Raw genomic sequence first — 25503 nt, 5'->3', positions numbered from 1 at the left:
CCATGAAGGAGTTCCGAGTAGAGCGCTTGCTTTGGGAGTCTCGTGTCAGGCATGTGAACAATGTGACAAGCCCGCCTCTGAAGAACACGTTAGTTGCGCGTCCCCAACCTGCCTCCAAAGTGGGTGCATTGGAGGCTGCTTAGTGTCGGGTTTTTAAACAACTGTTTTTTAAATTTTTAACCCTCCAGCCACTACCCACCCTCCCTCCCACCGCCCACCTCCCACATCCTTTGGCAGGGGGGTGGGGGGGAGGGTGGCGGAGTTAAAATCCCCCCCTAGGCTTCCATTGCACCTTGTAGAATAAAACATATTGACTAATAAATTCATGATAAATTTATAGGGGCCGAAATTGCCCCTTTTATTAACCGACTGGATGTGGTAATTCGAATTATCTGCCTGAAACGGGACGGAAGACAATCCCCCCCACCCCCGTAGTATTTTGTTGAAATGCTAAATATTCATAACATGCATTAAGATATAACAGCGCATCTTTCATAGCATCTATAAATGACATTGGAATTCTTCATAACAGATATTCATATGATCACAATAATTGAATTAGCCTCCTCCTTAACTGGTTTATGCAGTGAGTCGTGCAAGCTTCAGTGACAGATGGTAACATTTTGCAGGTCAGCAGCTACCACAGCTGGTTATGATTCCTATTCAAGACATTTACAAAATGAGGTTAGTAAAAATCTTGCAGTTATTTTTGAAATCTAAAGGCAGAAGTCTTCTTTCTTTGCGGAAAATGAAAATGCAATTAAAGTAACCAAAAGCAATCTTAGCTCTTCATGCATTACCTTTATCTCCTTCAGATTTATTCTCTAAATAGTTACAATTGAATTGCTTGTTGAAAGTTTCTTGGGCTGTAAACAAAATTATACCATATGGTTTAACAAAAATTTCATAGTGCTACATACTATTACAAAGTATTTACAGCGTGGAAACAGACCAATATTCCCCAACAGGTCTATGCCCGTATTTATGCTCCACACGAGCCTCCTTATTTCATCTTGCCCTAATAACATTTAATGCTCATATTTAAACCGCGGTTATTTATTTTCTGATTTATCACTTTTTCATTAGTTTATCATTTTAATTTGTATTTATTTTTTGGCAGAAAAGTTGGGAGGAAGCTCGAGTGGAGCATAAATGCCGGCATGGACTGGTTGGGCCAAATGGCCTGTTTCTGTGTCGTATATCCTACGTATTCCAATGTAAATATAACTGTGTGAGCCACAAAATGTTTACAAATGATATGGTGTGGAATCATTATAGGAACAATACGTTCCTTTGGTCAGATTTTCCTTTCCCATTGTCTGCTATATTGGGCGCAAAACTGGGCTTAAATGGATCCAATGGCAAATATTCTTCTGCCACAGGTTGAGGCAGGGTTTCTCATTCACTACCTGTTCTTTAGTAATGGCCCTTTATATCGGAGGTGAATAAAAGCATGTTATTGCTGTTAAGCCAAACAAGATTGCCCCTCTGATTTTCTGCACATGAACTCTTCCATTTATTCCCTACATCCATGATATTCCCCTTTTTTTCAAGCAACTGTTTAATTCACTTTCAAAAGAATGGATTAGTTGATCAAGCCATCAGAACCCCAAGATTATGTCACACACGATAAAGTATTTTATGTATATGTAAAAAGTCAACTCTAAGATGCTGCAAAATGCAACAAATAAAATACATTTTTGGGAGGAGGATAGATCCCAGACACCCAGAGCCCGCCGCCACCACCCCGCATGAAATTAAACTCATCTGTGATATACAGGACACCTACGTTTAAAATTGCTCGTACACCACCAGAGATCGGTGCAAAGTTGAGAGATTGTTCAGTGTCGGAGCACCATCGTCACATCATGTGCTAATTATGCATTTCCCTCCCTCTCATTTCCAGGAAAAACTACCAGGGGGGGATCAGGAAATCACCACGCGAGAGTAAAGCACCGTCTCCATCAGGCTTCACCTGAATCTATCTCTGTGTAGTTCAGGTTTATGGGGTGTAACTTTTAATCTATCCTTTGTCGAGTTGCAAGTTAAAATAATACATTCAAATTGGCCCATATGCCTTCAAGACTTGCCTGGTTTTTTTATTCCACAACTCGCAATTACTCTCTTTGCTGGAAGTAGCCTCAGCATCCACAGTCTGCTTTAATGCCGTGAGGCATGTAGTAATACCCGATCTGCTATTACACACAATGCAGGAGCCAATGGATCACGAACATCTTTGAGAAATATAGCGGGGTATTTTAACCCCTTCCCATACCTGACAGTAACAGTGCAGGTGGAGGAACGGGGCTCAGATGGCGTGCAGGGGTTGCGACACGTTCCCGCTCCCCACCATCTTAACTTACCTGAAATAAGGCCTTCCCAGTGGCTCCATAGTGGTGTCATTGGGTCGTGCACCTATGGGTTGACTAAGGGTCGCACAGTCTCGGGGCCACGAGGCAACATCCTGACCAACGGAGGCACACGTAAGATTTTTTTTACATTTTACAAGTTCTTTGTGGGCGACAAGGACACCTTCCCTGCACCGGTCTCCCCTCTTCCACTGATCGTTAACTTTGCCTACCGTTGGTTACCAGCAGTGGTCTAAAACCCTGTAAATTTATAGTCCTACCCTGTGGCATTGACATAATTCCTACCAGCTTTAGGTGGGAGCCAGTGTCGGGGCATGTAAAGGGGGCCCGGGAGTTAATGAGGGAAGATTAACATCTATATTTTAATAGATCCCAGAATATTGAAAATTGTTGGTGGCCCTTCTTACGTAGCCTGAGAGTAGCTCTAATACAATGGGTAATAGTGGATGGGGTATTTTTTAGCCAATTTTCTAGTAACTGCATAGAATTACATAGAATATACAGCACAGAAACAGGCCATTCGACCCAACCATCTATGTTCCACTGGAGCCTCCTCCCATCCTTCCTCATCTAACTCTATCAGCATAACCCTCAATTCCCTTCTCCCTCATATGTTTATCTAGCATCCCCTTAAATGCATCTATAGTATTCATCTCAACTACTACCTGTGGTAGCGAGCTCCACATTCTCACCACTCTCTGGGTAAAGAAGTTTCTTCTGAATTCCATATTTGTTTTCTTGGTGACTATCTTATATTGATGGCCTCCAGTGTTGCTCTTCTCCACAAGTGAAAACATTCTCACTGTATCCTCTCTATCAAAACCGTTCATCATTTTAAAGACCTCTATTAGATCACCCCTCAGTCTTCTCTTTTCAAGAGAAAAGAGAACCAGCCTGTTCATCCTATTCTGATAGGTATAACCTCGCTGTTCTGGTATCATCATAGTAAAGCCTTTTTACACCCTCTGCAATGCCTCTGTATCCTTTTTACAATATGGCGACCAGAACTGTACACAGTACTCAAAGTGTGGTCTAACTAGGTGAATAGAGTTGATATTGGATTCCCATTAAGCAGAACAGTCTGCTAAGATACAGACTTGTGATCAGTCAAATATTATATGCTGTGATGAATAGGGAGCTTCAGTCACAATCCTTATCTAACTCTCTGTATTTTACTATGTGTGCGTAAGAAACAGACAATCATTTTAAAATGTGTTAACCAGCACAGCTGGTATTCAGCTCGGAATAAATCAGCTCCTGCAGATAAGATCCATGACTTTTCTTTTCAATTGGACAGACGGGCCATTCATCCTGTGCATATATATTTTGTTTGCAAAACACATAAAGAGTAGATGTTCTTCAATTGAGAACTGTTTGGCTCGACAGCTTGCTTTGTTCTGTGTGTGGATGGCCCATTAATTCTGTAGGAATTTGCTGTCAAATGTCAATGATGTTGCTCTGATACCCATTAGATGGACACTGCAGGCATCCTCTGTGTCTTTAAGTATGTGTTTATTTGGCTGCTTTATTTGCTTTTGAGAGATAGATTTTTTATTTATATTTTCCCTATTCAAACTTCAAAGGGTACTGGGGCATAGCTCATTGAATATGCTCACAGTTCACCATTTCTTTCCCAGTCATTGAGGTATAATCTAGAGATTGTGAGTATGTTAAAACCCCAAGTATAAGTTATGCAAAGTACCACGTCTTCTGTTATTTCTTTATCTGAAGAGGAAGCAGGAGCTGTAAATAAAATAATGCAAACTGTTGTATTGTCTTTATTAAACCTTATCTGCTTTTAATAAACCTATTCCATAACATATAGCCTGAGCCACAATCTCAAAGATTGTTTACTCTACCACTTTTTAAAGTGTAGGAGGACACAAGCGGGCTTGTGACATATCCTGTGCCAAGGGTTTCTATTTTATTTATTGACTCATCACATCACCAGATATTGAGCAAATAAAGATACACTCCAGTTCCTATAGAATGTGGGTTCAACTACAGGAGTGTCTTTGGTACTGAGCATGAGGAAAATACGAATTTTAATAAAAGTCAAAAATGTAATATATGCTATCCTCTAAACAGGCCATAGGACAACAAGATCGGGGAATTGGGGTCCTCGGAGTGGTCATTATTTTTCCCTGTGGGTTCCATTGTAGGGCCTAATTCATGGAACCTATCAAGTAGGCTACAAGTAAAATTGTTGTTTGCAGCTCTTTAAATCTGTTTATTATTGAACATGTGTAGTCCAAGAGGTTCAAAACTTTTCTCACTCCCCCTCTTACACAGGAACAACTTGATCTAATCCTCTCCCATATTGCGCTCCCTACTTCAGTCTTCGAATTAATTAGATTGCACTTTTATACGCCTCTCGTAGATTACAATCATCTAATTTTTAATAAAGATGTTCTGTGAAACTTGTCTTTTTCTAAGAACCTTTGTCCACAGCTCTATATTACCTGCCACTCTCCATCTCTTTGAAGTGATTGGTTAAATTAGCTTTTGCCCTATGCACTGCATATGCACCAGCTTCCCAAGGAAGATATAAAGTGTAAACATTCAAACATTCAACAACCAATTGCAAATAGTTTGATAAATCTAGGTTACCATAAACTTATAGATAGGCTGCTCAATAAAACTTCAGATTTGGGGATTGGCCAGACATTAGTGTTCGGGGGAATTACATTTTTAAAGTGTGCCTATAGTTAGTTACTATCTCCCACCCCAAAATTAAATAATGTATAAGGACCCAGTTGCAAACAATAGCACAAATTAAATTATTTTGATAAAATGTCACTCTTTAGAAACTATACCTGATTTGTTGATAAAGTCATCAAAACTCCAAGTTTACGTTACATCATCTCCCACAAATCTATTAATTTTATCATAATAATTTGCAAGTTTTGACAATTGAGGTTTATTATATAGATTGTTACTTTTGCCACTACAGGGTATTATAAAATCATGTTCAAAATTGAATTGCGTGCTCGTGCCACCGTGTTTTACTGTACAGGTTCCAATATTGTGCTCCTGCTATAATGTTTTGCTCTACTATGGATTCCCTATTTTTTCTCATTACTAATGACGTTTAGCTGTATGGGTATCTTGTCATCCACAACCAAAGCCAAATGTTATTACAAAAGCATCATCTTTTCCATCACCTTGTCCTGCTTTATTGTAAGGAATTTCATCTCCTTTCCAATGGCAATAAGCATGTGACTTGTTCATTTGATGTGATTGAAAGTAAATTGCAATATGGTGATAAAAAAACTAAGCATTATAAAACACAAGAGCCTCCAAGAAAGGCAGAATAATCGCATAAACTGCAACCCCTTGAGCAAGTTTACAGCCTCAATCTCATTTCCCCCTCTGCTGTTGAGAAAGATTAGTACCCCCTCTACACAAGCAAGCCTTTTGCTTCCGCCCCACCAGCCCCCGCACCCTCAATGAGCAAGTTGTTGGCCCTCACCCACACACACTGAGCAGGATTTTAGTTTTTATCCCATTCCGCTCTTTACTCTTTCTTTCTCCCCGCCCTTCTCATCTTTCACTGTCTTCCACCTCCCCTCATCCCTTTCCTGTCTCCTCTCATGTTCTCTTCCCCTTACCTCTCCCTTTTTCCACCCCCCTTCTCCCCAGCAGTCCCTCACATTGACTCCAATTTCTCCCACCCCCTCGACCTGCTTGACCTGAAAAATTCAAATTAGTCTTTAATGCCCCTGTGCAATGCCATGGAAGATCGACTGACCTATATCTTTTGAAGAGGATAATTAGCTGTCTCAATGTAGAGAAGTCATTGTTAATTGCTCACAAAGGAAAACTGAACTGTTAACAATTGATTCTGTATTTATTGTTGTAGTTAAAAAGCCTTTTAAGTCCTCTTTGTATCTTATTCACGAACAGCTTATTAAAGGAATGATCTTTCCTAAGTTACGTGAAGTACATTCATTTAGCTGGAGGATTGTATATAAGATTTGCAAAGGGAAGGATTGCTTCTGCCAGGCCATCATCTTGAAAGTACATCTCGGGGAGCCCTAACGGCATGTTTTTGTCAGTTTACTCCATGTCGTTGAAAGTAGGTCCTATAAGGATAAATTCATCAGGCTATCGCTGTTTCAACTGGCTCTATACCTAGGCACTGCTGGAGGCTAGAAGGGATGGTCAGTTGTAAGTATGCAACAGTGAAAAGAAAATATTTTCTTTTCTTCTCACAGATGGCACGCAACAAGGTTTGCAGCCAACAAGATGAAAGAAAAAGCTCCACGGGTAAGGATTTTACAAAAAGCTTCCTTAGACCATAATTAAAGAAGACAACTCCTTCATTGCATTCTGAAACCCAAGCTGCTAAATTCACTGATGCGCGATGCGATTAGCAGATGTTTCATATAAAAGATAAGAAGACAAGTCAGAGTGATAAATTACAAGGTCTGAGAAGAAGCATGTTATTTTTTGACTTGTGTAAACAAGCTGAAAGTCATGATGCTTCCCAGCTTGCCTGGTTTTAGATTTCTGCACTAACATGATCTTTTCAGCACAGAATGCCAATTATATTTTGGAACACAACATTCTCTTACTCGGGAAATGACTTATGTTTCACTATGAATAAACAACATTGTTCTAAATATACACAAATCCAAACTTCAGTTCATTGTCGCTGTAGCACTTTTAAATCATTTCAAACTGATATTTTTCGTGTTCTCTCTGAATTCAATACGGTTCCACTTTGGTATAGTTGTTCTCTACTTTTCTTGTGTAGTATTTTTAGAAAAATGATTTAATACCCTATTTAATATTCAGTGTTTCCCCCAACTGCAGAGCAAATAAAGCAATGGCAGTGCCATGGGATGTACTAAGGCTCCACTTGGGAGCAGGCTTCCTGAGTGCCTTAGACATTGGCTGACAGCAAAAAAATATAGAACTACTACCAATGTTACTTAGATCAGGACCGCCATTTTGGCTGTTACTAAAGACAAGCCAGCGATGAGATTTCTATGTAGCTGGCCTATGTGGAATTTTCCTCAATGCCAGGAAAGCTCCTATTTAGACTGGAGGGCTGCAAATGCCACTTTGCATGTGCAAGATTTGCATTTGCAACTTTAGAGCTGTTGTGCACGGACAGATTTTGCACATGTGCAGTTGTCCTTTGCTTGCTGAATCTGCTCCATGGTATAAACAGGGCAGATTCCGCAGCAAGGGACTGCTTCCTGTGGAACACAGTATAAATGAGATGTAATACAGTAGGTCCACTGACAATATTGTATGTACTGGTATAATGGTGTTACACATTAGGATCCGGCTAATTTGTTGGTGATGGCACATTGGAGAGAGAGAGCGAGAGAGGTACAGGCAGGCTACGAGCTATTCCAAACTGTCCAAGAATAGAAATCAAACCCCGCCCCTTCCTGTAGTATTCCTGCAGCTTGGCGGTGCCGTAGGTTAGTGCCCTATCAATGCTACCTCACTGTGCTCTTAGTTCTTAAAGGAATTGCATTTGAGTGAAGCAAGAGAAGGTGACGTATCTCACATTAGAATGCAGCACCTAGAAATTCAGCTTAAACTCAATTTCTCATTTACTGGGCCATTAATCTTCTACGGTATCTTGTAACATTGGAAAATAATCAAATAAAAATGTTTACACCTAAGGTCATTTGGTTTGGAGTTTACTATTACAGGATGGATTATAAATGAAAACACTAGGGTTCTCTATCTGGTTGTTAAAATAGAATCATCGTGCAGCACTTTCTTGAAAAATTACTGTTGCACGGAGAATAACAGATGTCTGAGAATGGGTGTAATATACTTGAAGGGTTCAGATAACTGCTTAAACAGTATGGCTGAAGTTTTAGCAGATTATAATTATTATCAAATCCCTTTAGCACAACCTCAAGCATCTTTTTATGATAATCTTTAAAATATACCCAAGTCTCTTAGTTCAATCAGTGGGTTTTTCTGTTTTTATTTTTCTATTACCAATTGTATTATCTGGTGCCCCAGCAAATGTTGAATTTATAAACACCCACTTCTGTTGTGGATCCAAGGCGAGTGGGTTTTTACCTGACTATACCTGACAGGGTTGTAACAGTGTCAGTTGTCAGGAAGAGACTACCAGGTTTTATTCTTTTACTTTACTATAACAGCTTCTGTAAAATAACATTAAAAGTCAGTAAAGAAGAACATTCTTTACCCAAAGAGTGGTGAGAATGTGGAACTTGCTACCGCAGGGAGTGATTGAAGGGAATAGTATAGATGCATTTAAGGGGAGGCTAGACAAGCATATGAGGGAGAAGGGAATAGAGGGTTATATGGATAGAATTAGATAAGGAAAGAAGGGAGGCGGCTCGAGTGGAGCATAAACGCCGGTATGGGCTGAATGGCCTGTTTCTGTGCCATATATTCTATGTAATGTAGATGCCTTCTGAACCTCGATGATGCACATTATTTGTTCAGAGAATATTCTGCATTTGATTACAAGCTTAAAACCATCTGCAAACACTTCACCTAGTCCTAATTTTTAACCAGGCATCCTATCCAGACAAAATGTGGGCTACACAATCTACAGCTGAAGCTGGCTTTGAGAGCTGGTACAGAGCAAGATTTCAAAGACTTGCAAACCTTTCTGGAAAAAGGTACACACCAATCACAAAATAATTTCATATTAACTGACCATAACTGCCGATTAGACACATTAATCGGGGTAATCTAGATTATTCATTGAAACTTCCATTAGCCATCTACACCATGTCCTACACAGAAATGATGCAAGAACTAACTTAATATTTTATTCATGATTCTGGAATTCACCTGATGCTTGTGGCGATGTGGACAAGGAACTTGCTTATTGATAATAAAGCCTGAACTGAATGTTGAATGTTCATTAACTCTTGTCGAAATCTCGACCTCAGAAAAGAATGACTCCGACACTTACAGCTCCGATGGAAGTTTCCCTTTTAATTTACTTGCTCGCAAGGGGTAGGTTTCACTCAGTCAAGGGCCAAATGAACACCTCCGCAATGGTACAGCTTCACAAGATATTTATACAGTAAAACCCAAGTTCTGGCCTCTCCCTGTGTATTGCTCTGTCTCACAGTCAGTGAATACAGATAAAGAGTTAATTACTATATCCTGGACTGAAATGGTGTCAAGATATTTCCTTTTGTCAGGGTTATCAGAAAGCCAAACGGCCATTACTCAATGAGTCATAGGTAATGGGCTATCACCTGTCTTGTATTGTATCAGGATTATCCAATTTCCTGGTCAGTTTACCTGTTTGCTTCAAATGGATGAGGTAAAGGAAAGAGATAATGGCTAGAAGATAAGGGTGGGGTGACATGGAACTCCTGTAGTGTAGACAATAGGAGAGCACCATGGGGGGTTACTTGTCTCAGCATGACTTGTCTCCTAGCTGTCTGATAACCATCAGCCATCTAACAGCAGGTTTAGCTGTTCATAATAAGCTGGCTGCTAAAATGCAGAAAGTTCTGGAAGGGCCAGGACTCCATTTTAATCAAAAGGCACACAAATACCGTATGGTATCAGCTTAGATAAAAATACATTTCCACATTCCCCCATGTTGTCCTTCACAAGGACAACTCAATCCATTCTGATCTTGTACAGTCTCTCCATTTCCATTTCTTTTAGTTTCATTACTCACTAGGCATATTATACCCTCAGGATTTCCTATTCTGGGAGTAATGCTTAGGAAGGGAGGCTGATGGTTATTATCATAATTGGGCTGGTACCATCCCTGGAAGGCTGTAAGTTTATACCCTGCTGACCTCCATTCTGTTTGCTCCTTTGTTTCTGGCCCCTTAGTTAGTTTTGTCCTGTTTTGCACTGTCAACCATTCTACCATTTCTGATTCGTTAAAGGGGACAGATCTCAGGGGAATACCCCCCCTGGAGTGGACAGGTACATGGGAACATATCCAGCAACTCGACAAGTTTCTTTCTTGAGCATACCTATGACTCAGTGCCATAAATACGTTTACGTGCAATTCCCTTCGGTGGTGGGTCTGTACCCCTGGTGTAATCAATAATGCGAAGTAAAACCCTGTCAAGCCCAGCACCATCAGTCCCCATAGTCCATACAGTTCTTTATTCAGTCTTCCTTTTTCTGTTCCTCTGATTCCTTCGTCCCTTCCTCCTGGTCGGGTGCCCGTTTGCAATGGGATGCGTGGATCCATGTTGGTCTTTCCTTTACCTTGATTGCAGTATTGGTCGCTAGCAAGACCTGGTATGGTCCTTCGAATCTTGGCTGTAGATTGCTTTTCCTTTTAAAAATCTTGATGTAAACGAATTCCCCTGGCTCCAGGTTATGACACTTCCCTTCCGCTGGCTTGACTTGGGCTTCCTTTACCTGTGAATGAAAGCTGGAAATACATTTGGTTAGTGCAATACAATAATTCAACATATTTTCCTCCATTTTGTGGATGTCCATCTGTTTTGCAGTAAATGGTGCTGTAAAAGGTAGTCGTTGGGGACGTCCCATAACTATCTCATGTGGTGACAAGCCTGTTGTTCTGTTGGTTGCAGATCGCATTACCATCAAAGCTAAGGGCAGCAGTTCTGTCCATTTCAGTCCAGTGTCATTGCATAGTTTTGCCAGCTTATTTTTAAGCATTCCATTATATCTTTCAACAAGTCCAGCTGATTGTGGATGATAACTGCAATGAAAACGTTGATTAATCTGTAAAGCTTTACACATTTCTCTTATGACAGTTCCCGTGAAATGTGACCCGTTATCACTGGAAAGCTTAGCAGGGATTCCGAAGCGCGGTACAATTTCTTTTAACAAACATTTAGCAACAGTAGTGGCATCGGCCTTTTTACATGGAAAGGCTTCAATCCATCTAGAGAACACATCTACAATAACTAATACATACTTGGATCCCATACACATAGGTAATTCAATAAAATCCATTTGTAAATGTACAAAAGGCCCGACTGGATTTGGGTGGGAGGCAGATTCTACTTTTTCCGTCTTACCCGGATTCATTGTCTGACAGGTAACACAATTTTCACAGATTTGTTTTGCAATTGCCGAAATACCTGGTGCATACCAAGTTGCCAAAATATAATCTGCCAATCCCCCTTTGCCTGCATGTGTGAATGTATGAACACATCGGGCAATCCATGGAAGTAAGGATCTAGGGGCCACCACGCGGCCGTCATGGTGAACCCATATTCCTTCTGGATTTTTATAACATTGATCCTTCGTCCAGGTCACCACCTCCTCCGTACTGGCCTGTGTCTGAAAGGCCAGCACGTCATTAATAGTGGGTGGCGGGTCTGAGCAATTATTTTTCCTTAGTGGGAACAATGACACCTGCATCCCCCCTTTCGACAGAGCTGCTGACTTAGCTGCATTATCAGCTCTGGCATTCCCAAGTGCCACCTCATTCGACTGGCCTGTATGTGCCTGGCATTTGATAATGGCAAGTTTTAAGGGGCATTAAATGGCTCGCAGGAGATTTTCCACTTGTTCTGCATTTTTGATTGTCTGAGCCTGTTGCATAGCATAATAAGCTGCTGCCAACGAAGGAAGACATCCCGATAGTCCGCGTGCCACTGGGTCTAGTTGGGTACTGAAATGCCTGTCCCCATGTAACTGAGTCAAAACAGATTGTGCAAAACCCGACTTGTGATGCACAAATAAGTTGAATAGCTTAGTGTAATCTGGTAATCCCAAGGCTGGTGCTGAAGTGAGGGACTGCTTAAGGTTCTGGAAAGCATTCCGGGATACTTCATTCCACATCCTTTAAGCATTGTGAGAATATAGTAGATTCATTCACAGCTCGTAGGTCATGGACAAACCTCCATTTGTGTGGGCTTCTGAACTGGACAAATCTGTGTGTTACACGGACTTCTCATTTATGCTTATAGTGATTCACAGATCACAGAATGTAAAGTACTTGTTTTCTAATTTTATTAAAAGGCTTCCAAACCCAAGATTTTTTTCCCAATACACCCAAAATGTTGATCAAGAGATCACCTGAAATATCTCAAAATCCCAATTCAACTGTTTTACTGCCACTCTTTATCAAAAAAAAATCCTCTTACTGAGCTAGAAGCTTTTGTACCAAGAATTTACACCAAGGACAATGAGAGTGTACTCCCCCAGCCTGCACCTCGAGAGACCCACAAAGGCTTTTTAAAAAAAAAAACATTACAACTTTTAACCACCGGGACCATGTCTCAACAAACCTATCCCTTTGTGCATTTCCTAGCTCTGTAACCTCTCATCCGAATAAATCCACACCTGCGCTTCTAACTTAAAATGTCTTAAACTTCCCACATACAGGACAACACTATGAAGGGTTAAAAAAACTTCACTTTGTTTGAAAAAGTGGGTGGAGCTAAAACAAACAGGCAGCTCCACAACTTTTCCAAACAGGTTTCCAGACACAAGGAAAAAAGACAGAAGCACTCTCATTCAAAGACAAGACATTCACGCACTCTCATTCAAAGACAAGACATTCACAAGTCTCTCTCCATTCAATAAAGCTTTTTCTTTTACTAGCTTCATTTTTTTTTCATAAGTCACTATCAGGTTCTCTTTTTTTTTTACATTTGATTTACTTCCTCTGTTAATTTTACATGGGCTTGAAGAATCGGAACCCAGGCCTTTTCTATTACTTTCCTTTTTTTTTACCTGGATCTCTGTTTATAAGACATTCCTCTAGACAAGTTGTTCTCTCTAAATTAAATGAACCATCGGGTGGAAATGGCCTGTTTTCACCCTTAGTCCACTTTACTGGTTTTTGTTTCTTTGGTCAATTGAAGACTGACCACAATTCTGGAGCAAGACATAGGCTGGTGTGCCTTTTGTGGTGTTTTAACATGCTCCGGCACCCATTCTGGATGATTAAGATTTTCCCACAGTTTCTGATCTCACAATCCTTTCGGCCAACCGAGTTCTCTACGCCCACTTCTCCTGGCCGTTACGTGGCCTGAAAAGGCTCTTAATTCGGGCTCAGTCTGGGTGTGTGAGATATGTTGGCACGAACCAACCGTAGTTGATCAATCAGTTACTGTTTCTTTTCTTAATCAATCCTTGTGGGTTTTTTTTTCGAATCACAATTTTCCCTAGTGACTCTTCCCGTTTCTCTAATGGCAATGACTCACAAAGGTATTGCAACCAACAGTAATACAAGGACAACAAACAATATTCCCGTGAGTACAGAAATCATAACCTCTAAACAAATTCTCAGTCTGCGTTGTACGCCACTACAGACCGAGTCCTTAACTTATCCTAATAACAGCTGATAAAACTTAAGGTTCCGTACCCAAACTCTTTGATCGATTGCGCTCTTTTTCTTTTTAATAGTCTTATCACAAAAGAACCCCTTCCGAATTAAAAACAATAAAAATCTTATCACATAAGAACCTTCGATCGATTATTAGCGCTTTCTTTTTTTCTTTTCTTTTAATAGTCTTATCACATAAGAACCCCTTCCGAATTAAAAACAATAAAAATCTTATCATATAAGAACCTGGAACCCTTTTCGATCGACTAGCGCTTTCTTTTACCTACTGAAACCTTCCCCGGGCTGTCTCGAGATTTTTTTTTCCAGAACCTGTTCTCTTCTGCTGGCGAGCTGAGAAAGAAATGGTTATAAAAAAAATACCTTTAACTTTTAAATGCCGAGTCTTGTAGATGCAGTACCTCAGCTGTGGACAACAGATTACATCTGCGATTCAACAGTGAAGAAACCTCTTGTGAGCAAAGGCTCACCTTGTTTGGCCACCGAAGCCTTTCACTGGAGAGGCACTATGCCTGTATCCGTTTTACTCACAGAACAGAGAGTATGCATCTCGGTGGAACCTCCAATAACTGTCGAAATCTCGACCTCAGAAAAGAATGACTCCGACACTTACAGCTCCGATGGAAGTTTCCCTTTTAATTTACTTGCTCGCAAGGGGTAGGTTTCACTCAGTCAAGGGCCAAATGAACACCTCCGCAATGGTACAGCTTCACAAGATATTTATACAGTAAAACCCAAGTTCTGGCCTCTCCCTGTGTATTGCTCTGTCTCACAGTCAGTGAATACAGATAAAGAGTTAATTACTATATCCTGGACTGAAATGGTGTCAAGATATTTCCTTTTGTCAGGGTTATCAGAAAGCCAAACGGCCATTACTCAATGAGTCATAGGTAATGGGCTATCACCTGTCTTGTATTGTATCAGGATTATCCAATTTCCTGGTCAGTTTACCTGTTTGCTTCAAATGGATGAGGTAAAGGAAAGAGATAATGGCTAGAAGATAAGGGTGGGGTGACATGGAACTCCTGTAGTGTAGACAATAGGAGAGCACCATGGGGGGTTACTTGTCTCAGCATGACTTGTCTCCTAGCTGTCTGATAACCATCAGCCATCTAACAGCAGGTTTAGCTGTTCATAATAAGCTGGCTGCTAAAATGCAGAAAGTTCTGGAAGGGCCAGGACTCCATTTTAATCAAAAGGCACACAAATACCGTATGGTATCAGCTTAGATAAAAATACATTTCCACACTCTCAGGGGGAGAAGTTGATCCTTGCGACCATTTTCCGGTGAAAAACAGGAGCAAAAAGAACCAAATTCCTGGAGCTTCGGCCAAGGATAACTGAAATATGTCCAACACCTTATTGGCCTCAAACAATATTCAGGCATCCTGGGCAGCCTCCTTAAACAGATATCAGGTCCCTTCATATATCATTGAGGTGCCTAATGCCTGTTTAAAGAACCCTTCAACTAATTGGGCAGCACTTAGCCGAGCAGATGCCGGACCTGCTAAGCTCAAGATTACTTGGTCTACATGCGTCCAACTTAAAGGGGCCGCTGGAGGCCACCATTAAAACCTGTTTTATTTTACTTACCCTCATGTGGAGCCAGGAAGAGAAAGATTCCGCCTCCTGTCTCCACAGCACGACTGCAGGCCACTCCCACTCCACGCTAGTACTCTTCCCATTTTCCTCCATTTCCTCCGAGGACGTAGTAGCCCAAGTTGTTCTTGCAGTGACTGACAAGCTACCTACAGAAGTGTGACATGCCAGCAACTTGCCACAATTATGTAAATAAGGCCTGAGGCCTGGTTTGGGGCATATCTCGAGCTTCCAGCTTCTGTCTGCACGTCGACCGTTCTTTATCCAAAAATGGGCCTAAATCTATTAGTACCCCTCAAACTGCAATCTGGAATAATAGTGGTGCTTCTCTGTACTTTGTCTCTTTTCCCAAGCAGCCTAAAGCAGATGCAGTCTGTGGGATGATGCCAAAATTATTGACTGCCCTACACTGTGAATTGCAGCAAGTATCAAAAATAAAAGGACTAAATTTGCCCACATAGATCATGTGACTTATCCTTCCCAAGCTACCAAAATGGAACTTCTATGCTTTTATTAAAAGGATGCAAATTTCCTGGGAAAAAAGCCCAGAAGTATTTTTTATTTTGGAACAAGGAAAAGAAAAAAGATGCACACAAAATATTTTTTATTTTGTCTCTTAGAAGTGATGTGAGGATGCATTTCGATGCAATTTATACCACATTGTATGTTTCAAACAAATGAGAAAAGATTTGTCAAATTGTTTTTAATGATTTCAATATAGCTTTTATTTATATTTAGTCCTTAATTTTGATCAGTGCAAAAGATCAGATGATTGTTGTTTCAGATTAGTTAAACCAATCGATCATAGCACTATATTTCTAATTCCTTTTAAAAGAAATGCTTCAATTAGACTAATGACTGAAAATGAATTGGTGAAGTTGGTAATTTCCGTAAGGCCTCAACCAAATCATTACTAAAGTGCACCTAACTGCATGGATGTTCTTGTGTCTGCAGCTAATATCTTATTTATATAGAAAAGAACATTTGCTGGAGGGCCAGCTTATCATAGCAAAGAAATACAAAATATGCAGAACGGAGTAGATTTTCATCTTTAGCGCCTGGGTGTAAAACATCACCCGGGCATAACAGAAGAAGAAACATTCTGTGGGAAGGATCTTGCATTGTTAAGGGACCAGAAGATTTTCCTTCCATGTAAATTAATGGAAGAAAAATGTGTGGTGTGCCTTATGGGCCTGCCCAATTTTCCTCTCTGCACTGTGCCAAGGTGATGTTTTACCCCTAGATGCTAAAGACAAAATTCTAACCCAATAGGACTACAATAGTAGGGGGATCAAGGGATATGGCGAGAAAGCAGGAATGGGGTACTGAAGTTGCATGTTCAGCCATGAACTCATTGAATGGCGGTGCAGGCTAGAAGGACCGAATGGCCTACTCCTGCACCTATTTTCTATGTTTCTATGTTTCTACAAGACATTTTTAAACATCCTTCCCTCTAAATTGGGACTTTTTTAAACATCTCTAAGGAGATGAAAATGCTAGAAATATGCAATAGCTCTTCCAACATCTGAAAGAAAAACATTTGGGATTGGGACTTAGTTATTGTTTCATACTCATTTCCTACAAAGCCTTACAGAAAATAACCTGGATTTATATAGTGCCTTTAATAACCTCAGCACGTAACAATGTGCTTCACAGCCAGTGAAGTATTTTGCAGTGTAGTCACTGTTGCAATTTAGGGAAATGCTGTAGGCAATTTGCACAGAGCAAGGACTCAGAAATAGCAATGAGATAAATGACCAGTTAATCTGTTACTGGTGGTGTTGGTTCAGGGATAAGTATTGGCCAGGACACCAGGAAAACTTCCTACAACAACACAAAAGTAAAATACTGCGGATGCTGGAATCTGAAACAAACAGAAAATGCTGGACATCTCAGCAGGTCATGCAGCATCAGTGGAGAGAAACAGAATTAAACTTCCTGCTAATCTTCAAATAGTGACATGGGATATTTTACATCACCTTAAAAGGTAACGGGAGAGGTTTGTGCAATGCTCTCATCTGAAAGCTGGCACCTCTAACAGTGTAGCACTCCCTCAGCACTGTACTGAAGTGTCAGCCTAGATTATACCTTCACGTCTCGGCAGTGGGACTTGAACCCGCAACCTTCTGACTCAGACTAGAGTTAAATCTGGAATATTACTTCAAATTAAATCATGGGAGTAGGAAACGTTGATACAAATTCAAATTAGAAAAATGAAAATTCTTCTTCAGAATGATCAACACAAGGACTAGGCTGTGTCAAAGTGAAAACACTGGAATCATTTAAGAAACAAACTAAATGCTGCAATGGGGGTAGGTTCTTCTAGATGGCTGGACTAAGATGGGCCAAGTGGCACCTCACATCCATGTTTACCCTATGATATTATGGCTATCACTTTAAAAGGTAACGGGAGAGGTTTGTGCAATGCCCTAAAATTGATTGATTCATTTTTTAAATGTTTTCTGCCTTATAGCTCAATCCCATGACATGAAATAACATTTGTGACAGTGTTTATTATAGTTTCTAAATAATTCGGCAGGCTTTGCTAAGTGTTATCCTCCCACCAGCCGCCTCTCTGACCAGCAATACAGTATGAAGTCAGAATTAATGATCTTATGGAAGGATTCCTACTGAAAGTCTTCATGCAGAAATAATGTTTAACATAAATCCTTGCACTTCATGCAGTCAGATATTAAGTATGAATAATGATTTTGATTAAATTAACTGTCAGAAAACTTTGTAACGTTAAATTAAGTAATTCTTCCAATGTCAGATTCCTGTATATATTCCCCTTCTGCCAAAGCCGAGGCACGGGATAATGTATTTTCTTATCCACTACTAATGTCATCGTAAATTAGCAAAGAGCCATGATCAGTTATCAATGTTTGTGCGTGGAGTATGATTATCAGAACTATTTTCTCAATGGAAATGATAAAAGATAAAAGCAAAACCATACTGATATCTTAATCTGGAAATGTATACAAAGGGGAATTGGATTTTATTTGTAAAGCCATTTTTTTCCCCCAAAATATACTTTATTCATATAAAATTTCCACAATACATTGGAAAATAGTTCAGTACCTTGCGGTCAGCAATTCTATACAATTCGTTTTGATGCTGACAGCAGTTTCATACAATGCAGTAGCATGCATTTCATTTCAATGTACGGTTTAGTACAATCCTTAAATCACGTTCCATGTAGTACTGTGCAAATAAGAGTATTACATGGAGCAGATGGGAACAGGTTTACATTAACTTCCAGGATACATTTCAATACCGCTCACGAATCACGTTACATGTAGCACTATGCAGATGAAAGCAGTACACGGAACGGATGAGAATACATTTACATTTCTTTCCAAGTTACTAAACATTGCAGAGACTTCCATTGTACATGGCACAACACAGGTGTTTTTTAGTACATGGTGCTCTATGTATGCAAGCAGATTAATAAGTACAGCCTGAGGGGGGTCTGGTTCCATTCCCTGGGTTTACCGTGGCAGAAGGCCTTAAACTGTGGTTCTTCCCCATCGTGCCTTTGCGATGACTGCACTAATCTTTAGTGCGTCCCTCAGCACGTACTCCTGGACCTTGGATTGCGCCAGTCTGCAACACTCGGCTGTGGACATCTCCTTGCTCTGGAAGACCGGCAAGTTTCGGGAAGACCAAAGTGCGTCTTTCATCGAGTTGATGGCTCTCCAGCAGCAGATGATGTCTGTCTCGGTGTGCGTCCCTGGGAAAAGTCCGCAGAGCAGAGTCCTGTGTTATGGAGCTGCTTGGGGTGAACCTCGACAGCAACCACTGCATCTCCTTCCAGACCTGCCTTGCAAAGGGGCAATCCTGAAGGAGATGGATGACAGTCTCGTCCGCACCACAGCCGACTCGGGGGCAGAGTGCCGTGTCTCTGAAACCCCGACTGTTCATGAAGGATCTGACGGGTAGGGCCCTGCTCACCGCCAACCAAGCTACGTCTTTGTCATGTATTCAACCAGCAATGTAACCCATGTATAATCTGATCTAAGTTGTACACTGTGAGAACCACCAGGTGGGAGACACTCCTAACCTGGGCCTTCAGGTACAAAAGGGGAAGCTCCACCCACCTTCATCACTTGGAGTGCTAAGGAATAAAGGACAGGTCACAGACTGACCTTCTCTCAAGCATGGGCCTCGTGTGCATTTATACTGTATAGTAAGGACCTATCAATGGCGACGAGAAACTGGGATTTAAACCACGCGAGCATGACCACTAGCAGAACAGACGAGAGGTACTGTGTTAAGGAATGGTTGGGATAGAGATTCAACATTGTTAAAGTAGCACACAGTTCTCCAGGCAGAGGGGGAGTTCGATAGAGACAATGGCAAGCTGAACGGCGATTCACACCATTGCAAGGGACAATGCGGCCAGTAATGGGGCCATTTACACCTGTTAATGACGCACTCAAGGACAATAACAGGGGCAGTCAGGGACGATCGACTGGCAAGGGACCTTTTGTTTCCAACAACAGCACATGTTGGAGGCATGGAGGCACACACTCAGCCGGAGTTTGCAGAGATGAGCAAAATACCTACAGAAATTGCAGAAATGAATGCTGGGGGAAATCGCTGGAAGCTGAAGTTCAGCGAGTTCATGTGGAGCACGTATACAGTTCATACACCAGGACGCCACCGATAATGATGAGAGTGCTTCTCAATGGCATCCCAGTATCAATGGAGCTAGACACGAGGCCAGCCAGTCTCTGATGGGTATCAAACAGTTCGAAAAGTTGTGGGCGTACAAGACCAGAAGGCCAAATTTAACGCCGATTGACGCACAGCTACGGACTTACACAAAGCAGATCATTCCGGTGCTAGGTAGCGCCACGGTAGTCGTGACCCACAAAGATTCGGAGAACAGGTTGCCACTCTGGATTGTCCCAGGGGACGGTCGCGCACTACTGGGGAGGAGTTGGCTTGCTGTCATGAACTGGAAATGGGGCGATGTCAATGCAATTTCCTCTGTGGAGCGAGTATCATGCTCACAGATCCTGCACAAATTTGACTCACTATTTCAACCCGGCATCGGCACTTTCATGGAGGCCAAGGTAGTGATTCACATAAACCCAGACGCCAGGCCAGTGCACCACAAGGCCAGAGCGGTGCCGTACATGATACGGGAAAAGATAGAAGGCGAATTGGACCGCCTGCTGAGGGAAGGCATCATCTCGCCAGTCGAATTCAGTGACTGGGCAAGCCCGATTGTGCCGGTGCTCAAGGCAGATGGGTTGGTCAGGATATGTGGTGATTACAAGGTCACCATCAATCGTGTGTCACTCCAAGACCAGTACCCGCTACCGAGAGCGGAGGACCTCTTTGCGACGCTATCCGGTGGCAAACTTTTTTCAAAATTGGACCTGACCTCAGCTTACATGACCCAGGAGCTGGCGAGTGAGTCGAAGAAGCTGACCACCATCACGACACACAAGGGGTTGTTTGAGTACAACACATGTCCGTTCGGGATTCATTCGGCCGCCGCGATCTTCCAACGAAATATGGAAAGCCTCCTCAATTCGATTCCAGGGACGGTAGTTTTTCAGGACGACATCCTCATCACGGGTTACAATACTGAAGAACACCTCCACAACCTGGAGGAGGTGCTACGCAGACTGGACCGGGTAGGGCTGCGACTGAACAAAGCGAAGTGCGTCTTCTGAGCTCCAGAGGTAGAATTCCTGGGGATGAGGGTAGCAGCAGACGGGATCAGCCCAACTGCATCCAAGACGGAAGCGATCCAGAGAGCACCCAGACCCCGTAACACGACAGAGCTGCGTTCGTTCCTGGGGCTCCTGAACTATTTTGGTAACTTTCTTCCCAAATTGAGCACGCTGCTAGAGCCGCTACATGTGCTCCTATGCAAAAGTCGCGAATGGGTCTGGGGGGACAGCCAGGAAAGGGCTTTTAATAAAGCACGCAATTTGTTATGTTCTAACACTCTGTTAACACTATACAACCCATGTAAGAAACTTGTGTTAATGTGCGATGCATCATCCTATGGTGTCAGGTGTGTGTTGCAGCATGTCAATGTCAAGGGTCAGTTACAGCCGGTAGCTTATGCCTCCAGAAGTCTGTCCCAGGCAGAAAGGGGTTACGGGATGGTAGAAAACGAGGCGCTCGCATGTGTCTATGCTGTAAAGAAAATGCACCAGTACCTGTTTGGCGGGAAATTTGAGCTGTAGACAGATCACAAACCCCTAACGTCCCTTTTGGCCGACAACAAGGCCATAAATGCAAACACATCGGCCCACATACAGAGATGGGCACTCACGTTAGCCGCCTATGATTATACAATTCGGCACAGACCGGGCACCGAAAACTGCGCCGATGCACTCAGCAGGCTCCCACTAGCCACCACCGAGGGGGCTACCGAGCATAGAAACATAGAAACATAGAAAATAGGTGCAGGAGCAGGCCATTCACCCCTTCTAGCCTGCACCGCCATTCAATGAGTTCATGGCTGAACATGAAACTTCAGTACCCCCTTCCTGCTTTCTCGCCATACCCCTTGATCCCACGAGTAGTAAGGACTTCATCTAACTCCCTTTTGAATATATTTCGTTAATTGGCCCCAACCACTTTCTGTGGTAGAGAATTCCACAGGTTCACCACTCTCTGGGTGAAGAAGTCTCTCTTCATCTCGGTCCTAAATGGCTTACCCCTTATCCTTAAACTGTGACCCCTGGTTCTGGACTTCCCCAACATTGGGAACATTCTTCCTGCATCTAACCTGTCTAAACCCGTCAGAATTTTAAACGTTTCTATGAGGTCCCCTCTCATTCTTCTGAACTCCAGTGAATACAAGCCCAGTTGATCCAATCTTTCTTGATAGGTCAGTCCCACCATCCCGGGAATCAGTCTGGTGAATCTTCGCTGCACTCCCTCAATAGCAAGAATGTTCTTCCTCAAGTTAGGAGACCAAAATTGTACACGATACTCCAGGTGTGGCCTCACCAAGGCCCTGTACAACTGTAGCAACACCTCCCTGCCCCTGTACTCAAATCCCCTCGCTATGAAGGCCAACATGCCATTTGCTTTCTTAACCGCCTGCTGTACCTGCATGCCAACCTTCAATGTCTGATGTACCTTGACACCCAGGTCTCGTAGCACCTTCCCTTTTCCTAATCTGTCACCATTCAGATAATAGTCTGTCTCTCTGTTTTTACCACCAAAGTGGATAACCTCACATTTATCCACATTATACTTCATCTGCCATGCATTTGCCCACTCACCTAACCTATCCAAGTCACTCTGCAGCCTCATAGCAGCCTCCTCGCAGCTCACACTGCCACCCAACTTAGTGTCATCCGCAAATTTGGAGATACTACATTTAATCCCCTCGTCTAAATCATTAATGTACAATGTAAACAGCTGGGGCCCCAGCACAGAACTTTGCGGTACCCCACTAGTCACTGCCTGCCATTCTGAAAAGTACCCATTTACTCCTACTCTTTGCTTCCTGTCTGACAACCAGTTCTCAATCCACGTCAGCACACTACCCCCAATCCCATGTGCTTTAACTTTGCACATTAATCTCTTGTGTGGGACCTTGTCGAAAGCCTTCTGAAAGTCCAAATATACCACATCAACTGGTTCTCCCTTGTCCACTTTACTGGAAACATCCTCAAAAAATTCCAGAAGATTTGTCAAGCCTGATTTCCCCTTCACAAATCCATGCTGACTTGGACCTATCATGTCACCATTTTCCAAATGCGCTGCTATGACATCCTTAATAATTGATTCCATCATTTTACCCACTACTGAGGTCAGGCTGACCGGTCTATAATTCCCTGTTTTCTCTCTCCCTCCTTTTTTAAAAAGTGGGGTTACATTGGCTACCCTCCACTCCATAGGAACTGATCCAGAGTCAATGGAATGTTGGAAAATGACTGTCAATGCATCCGCTATTTCCAAGGCCACCTCCTTAAGTACTCTGGGATGCAGTCCATCAGGCCCTGGGGATTTATCGGCCTTCAATCCCATCAATTTCCCCAACACAATTTCCCGACTAATAAAGATTTCCCTCAGTTCCTCCTCACTACTAGACCCTCTGACCCCTTTTATATCCGGAAGGTTGTTTGTGTCCTCCTTAGTGAATACTGAACCAAAGTACTTGTTCAATTGGTCTGCCATTTCTTTGTTCTCCGTTATGACTTCCCCTGATTCTGACTGCAAGGGACCTACGTTTGTCTTTACTAACCTTTTTCTCTTTACATACCTATAGAAACTTTTGCAATCCGTCTTAATGTTCCCTGCAAGCTTCTTCTCGTACTCCATTTTCCCTGCCCTAATCAAACCCTTTGTCCTCCTCTGCTGAGTTCTAAATTTCTCCCAGTCCCCAGGTTCGCTGCTATTTCTGGCCAATTTGTATGCCACTTCCTTGGCTTTAATACTATCCCTGATTTCCCTAGATAGCCACGGTTGAGCCACCTTCCCTTTTTTATTTTTACGCCAGACAGGAATATACAATTGTTGTAATTCATCCATGCGGTCTCTAAATGTCTGCCATTGCCCATCCACAGTCACCCCCTTAAGTATCATTCGCCAATCTATCCTAGCCAATTCACGCCTCATACCTTCAAAGTTACCCTTCTTTAAGTTCTGGACCATGGTCTCTGAATTAACTGTATCATTCTCCATCCTAATGCAGAATTCCACCATATTATGGTCACTCTTCCCCAAGGGGCCTCGCACAATGAGATTGCTAATTAGTCCTCTCTCATTACACAACACCCAGTCTAAGATGGCCTCCCCCCTAGTTGGTTCCTCAACATATTGGTCTAGAAAACCATCCGTTGTGCACTCCAGGAAATCCTCCTCCACCGTATTGCTTCCAGTTTGGCTAGCCCAATCTATGTGCATATTAAAGTCACCCATTATAACTGCTGCACCTTTATTGCATGCACCCCTAATTTCCTGTTTGATGCCCTCCCCAACATCACTACTACTGTTTGGAGGTCTGTACACAACTCCCACTAACGTTTTTTGCCCTTTGGTGTTCTGCAGCTCTGCCCATGTAGATTCCACATCATCCAAGCTAATGTCTTTCCTAACTATTGCATTAATCTCCTCTTTAACCAGCAATGCTACCCCACCTCCTTTTCCTTTTATTCTATCCTTCCTGAATATTGAATACCCCTGGATGTTGAGTCCCCAGCCCTGATCATCCTGGAGCCACGTCTCCGTAATCACAATCACATCATATTTGTTAACATCTATTTGCACAGTTAATTCATCCACCTTATTGCGGATACTCCTTGCATTAAGACACAAAGCCTTCAGGCTTGTTTTTTTAACACCCTTTGTCCTTTTAGAATTCTGCCGCACAGTGGCCCTTCCTGTTCCCCGCCCCGGCCTCTCCGCCCCTCACCCCCCCCCCCATCTCCCCTCCGTCTCCTGCCTCTGCCTCCCTTTTGTCTCCCTCTGTCTCCTTGCATTGGTTCCCATCCCCCTGCCATATTAGTTAACACCTCCCCAACAGCACTAGCAAACACTCCCCCTAGGACATTGGTTCCGGTCCTGCCCAGGTGCAGACCGTCCGGTTTGTACTGGTCCCACCTCCCCCAGAACCGGTTCCAATGCCCCAGTAATTTGAATCCCTCCCTGCTGCATCACTGCTCAAGCCACGTATTCATCTGCGCTATCCTGCGATTCCTACTCTGACTAGCACGTGGCACTGGTAGCAATCCCGAGATTACTACTTTTGAGGTCCTACTTTTTAATTTAGCTCCGAGCTCCTTAAATTCGTTTCGTAGGACCTCATCCCTTTTTTTACCTATGTCGTTGGTACCAATGTGCACCACGACAACTGGCTGTTCTCCCTCCCATTTCAGAATGTCCTGCACCCGCTCCGAGCATGGTGCTGAGATGGTCATGGCTGTTGAAGCTTTCGGAAGCGAAGGCTCACGCGTGACAGCCCGTCAGATTAAAGTCTGGACAAAAAGAGACCCGCTATTGTCTCTAGTCAAGAAATGTGTCCTGAATGGGGACTGGGCAGCCACGTACAGGGCATGCCCTGAGGAATTTAAACCATTTCACTGGCGCAGGGATGAACTCTCGATTCAGGCCGATTGCCTACTGTGGGGAAACCGCATAGTCATGCCCCAGATGGGCAGAGACGTGTTCATCAGAGATCTCCACAATGAGCACCCGGGCATTGTCATGATGAAGGCAATTGCCAGGTCACACGTTTGGTGGCCAGGGATAGACGCAGATCTGGAACTTTGTGTTCGCAGGTGC

The sequence above is a fragment of the Pristiophorus japonicus genome, chromosome 17 (genome assembly GCF_044704955.1).
Source record: "Pristiophorus japonicus isolate sPriJap1 chromosome 17, sPriJap1.hap1, whole genome shotgun sequence".
NCBI classification, from domain to species: domain Eukaryota; kingdom Metazoa; phylum Chordata; class Chondrichthyes; family Pristiophoridae; genus Pristiophorus; species Pristiophorus japonicus.
This window is presented reverse-complemented; position numbering follows the sequence as displayed.